This window comes from Phyllobates terribilis, unplaced genomic scaffold (assembly GCF_046119375.1).
Source record: "Phyllobates terribilis strain yellow unplaced genomic scaffold, ASM4611937v1 Scaffold_12__6_contigs__length_324123572, whole genome shotgun sequence".
NCBI lineage: Eukaryota > Metazoa > Chordata > Amphibia > Anura > Dendrobatidae > Phyllobates > Phyllobates terribilis.
The window spans coordinates 303,730,379-303,734,552 of NW_027362772.1; positions in this window are offsets into that span (position 1 = coordinate 303,730,379).

Here is a 4,174-nt window from a genome sequence, read left to right on the forward strand (position 1 = left end):
CAGGAAACGCAAATAGAAAAGTCATCGTTCCTAGAATTCGCTGGCCGCTTTCTGTTCTACTTGTTCATTTGATCGTTTTTACATTTTGCATAATTATAGTATCATCCGGTAAATTTAGGGTCACTCCAGGTACCGTAAATGGTGCCAGCAGCGAGGTCTGGGGTCTATTAAAGTCTGTGCGCTTACAGACTGGCAGCAAGTGATCGATTAGGGAATTGCATTGTGAGCAGTTTCCCGAGATATGATGCAGAAGTTGTAATTCCTGGGATCCAATCGGCAACTTGAAGTCACTACAACCCCCATCAGATCCCTATACTGTCATCAACTAATATTTTCATGGGGGAATGGGAAATTGCTTGACACACAATTCCTAAAACATGTTGCTATATTGGATGAAAAGATGGAAATCGCCTGTTGAGGGATTATAATATCAGCCCATACTGTTTATCATGGACGACGGAGACGAGGGTCTGGCGGAGCTGACATGTAAAAGGCACTCGGCCCCTTGAATAAACCAGTGCTGTTGCAACACTACAACTCCCAGCATGCTCTGATTGGCCACACACAGTGTCTGGCTTTGTGTGTGAGTGCATAGGGTGATACATGTGTATATTCTACTATCAGATTATATTGTGACGTAATGTTCGCTGCCATTTTCCCGCCGCCGCGGACACGTCCGTTTCTTCTCTCACTAATAGATTATACTTTTACCATCGTTACCACGTCTCCTGTTTGCGACTTTGTGTTATCAGGGCTGGAGCGCGTTCACATTGGCGCCATATGATCGCGCTCTGTATGTTGTGTGATACCACGTTGGCACTGACTATACAATGTCTCTGTCAGAGCCTGGGGGGCCATTCATAGGTCACAGTCATCCGAAACCTCAAGAAAAGTTGGCGCAAATTTCGTTCTACTGGAAAAAAAAAAGCTGTGAAAATATATATTTTTTTTACTGGTGACGGACAGATGGCTGCACGCTGCGATGGCGACTCTCTCAGTAACAGTCGACCACGCTGATTTGGGTTTAATGCACCAATCTCCACCATTCTGGATCCTGCATTATATTTCTATGATGAGACTATTTAGGGTCAGTCTGCTGTGCCGAAAATATCTGTAAAGTAACGATCCGGCCCCGTAGGTGCACACGGGGGTGAGTGCACTGATGACATAAGAGCTTATTATGGCCGATATCTGCACGCTTCTTGCAAAGAAGGAAACTGACAGAGGGTCCTGGAAAGTGTCTGTGGGGTGGAAGGCGCGATACGTCGGCGTCTACGTCAAGATGTTTTCTATCCAGATGTCTTTTTACCCCGAGGTGACAAGAATCGGTGTCGTCATTGCTCGAGCTGAATCCACTACATGCGCCGCCCCCACCCTCCACCTACAACCTCGTGCCCTTTTCACGGCAGACGGTTCCACGGCTCGTACTGAACAGCACAGGTGGAGTCCCCGACATCTCACCGACCTTTACAGGAGCTGCCGATCTGCTCCAGACGAAAACAAGACCAACGTTCATCTGGGGCAAAGAACGGACCGGACGTGTAAAGTTCAAGGCTCCTGAGATTTTACCTTCCTCGTCCGTGCCCCTGTTGTGCCTCTCCTCGTGTCCGTAATCCTGCTTTTGGGTGAGGAAGCACCTATCCGACCATTTTCGATGACGGCCATCTTGGCACTCATAGGTGGTGTTATCTGTCACCCAGATGGTCCTGTCCCTCCATAGCGCAGCTCCTTTGTCAATCTACCCATCCCCAATCGCCCTCTCCGTGAGGAGACATGACTGCTGGCAGACAACGCGGCTTGTATAGATCGTACACCAATCCGCCATGACATTAATATCACCGACCAAACATGTTGCCTCCTCTCTGATCCATTGAGGCCCGGACACCGCGCTCCTCCACGGACCGGACCTGGTTTTCCAGCATTTCCCACAGATGATTGATCGACTTGAGGAATTTGGTGACAAGCCGTCACCTCTATCTCAGTCATGTTCCTTGGACATGAGGGAAATCACTGCCATGTGGGGGGTCTGTACAATGTTAGGTAGGTGGCACATATCACATCCACATGACACCAGCAGAGCATCACTCCGTCATCCTGATGATCGTCGGCTCTTTATACCATGTCATATTGCACCAGCACGCCGCAGAGCATCACCCCTTCACATTGCCTCCATCGGCTTGTCTTTTTCCTAGTTTGGGCAGAGAGCCGGGGCTCAGCCAATCAAAAGAAGGTTTACCAACACCCACCGTGCCCTCGGGTTTGGTACCATTCTAGAGTTTTCCTACCACAGTACCCCTTCCCTTGTAAAGGGAATCTGACAACAGTTTTTTTCCGCCTAATCTGAGAGCAGTATAATGTAGCGGCAGAGACCCTGATTCCAGCGATGTGTCACTTACTGGGCTGCTTGCTGCAGTTTTGATAAAATCTCTGTTTCATCCGCTGCAGATCTAGCAGAGCTTGGAATGCTGAGCTCTGTATAACTCCACCCACACTACTGATTGGCTGCTTTCTGTGCACACTGTGCATAGGCTGAAAGCCACCAATCAGTGGTGTGGACGGGGTTATACAGAGCTCAGCATTCCGACCTCTGCTAGATATGCAGCAAATAAAACTGGAATTTTATCAAAACTGCAGCAAGAAGCCCAGTAAGTGACGCATCGCTGGAATCAGGGTCTCTGCCGCTACATCCTGGTGCTCTCAAATGAGGTAGCAAAAACCTGTAGTCAGATTCCCTTTAATATCTCAACCCTGCTGGGAATTGGTGACTGAGGCACACGCTTATCCAGGCACACACTGTACTTACTGTACGAGAATCTGCGCCTACTCAGTTTCCTTTTCCTAGACAGTGGTTGATGTCACCGCCGCCGCTGAACTCTCTCTCATTTCCAACACAACAGAACCAAATTTGAGACTACAACTCCCAACATTTCCTGATAAGTGCAGATAAGCTGGAGTTGGGGGAACCTTGGCTGAAGACATTAATATTCTGGGAAGCACAACCCAAACAGCAGCATTAGGGACGGTCAGTACAGAGGACGCAGAGGCGACAGCGGTACGACAGAGGGACAGCAGTGGTGCCCTGCTCTGTGCCACCCCATGTCATCTGGCGCCCCCTCTGTCCACATCTTATATCACCTAAAAGGCTCAGAACCTTTATGCCAGCACTCAGGGCAATATTTATGTCCCAAAGCCATAGTGTGCCACCTATGTGAGATGCCTTCCTCACTACGAGCAACAGGAACCTCATTATTGCGGCATACGGGGCCATACAACTGCCCGGCGATGTTTGCCACATTTCTGATCCGGCCATTTGGACTTGTCCATAGTATCAGAAAGACACAACTGGATAAACGAACACTTGTATATAACTTTCAAGAAAGCTCCACATCATTGGTCCGTCCTGTTTTCTGCATCAGTTCCTTTGTTTTCTAGATCTCTGATTGCTGTTATTGAATAGGATTCTTCATTATTTACCGGCATTGGCTATAAACCTATACTGGTAATGTGATGGGCACCCATGGGTCACGGCTCGTTACCGGACATGGGACTGATACACCTTAATGACCAATGCACCTGTGTGCCCACCCGTCACATGACCATGACAGATTTATATGTGCTAGATTTAAACAATAAAAGTGTATATTGAATGACATCAAGCAGAGATCTTGAAAATTAGACGAAGAACAAAGTATACTGAGATAAGACTCTTTTTTTTTTTTCTCCCAGTTGGGAGAAGGGATGGGTGCAAATGGCCAAATATTGATCAGGGATGGCGGAAGGATAAGGCTGGACCTTTAGCTGGAAAACAGGAGCAACTGCTCACCTTCTAATGCAGGATCTGCTGGATATTGAATATTGGCAGCTGCACAAGGGCCACCAGGCAAGGGGGCGCACTGCCATAACATCAGCGTCCATGAGATTACATGTCAGCCTGAGCTGATAACCTTCATGGCTCTCAATTACTGGTGTAATATGATGGGTTATCAGAGAGTAAGGGCCCCAGATATGGGGGGCACAGGGGCCCTCACCGTCTTCACACAGTCATGAATCAGAATTGAAGTATTGGGTTGAGTAGCTACAAGCGTGTGATAACCAATATCTGCAGGGGGGAGGACTTCAGTCACTTGTGGTCGAAAGAATTAAAGTTTCTGAATGACTGTGACAAAATGATAGA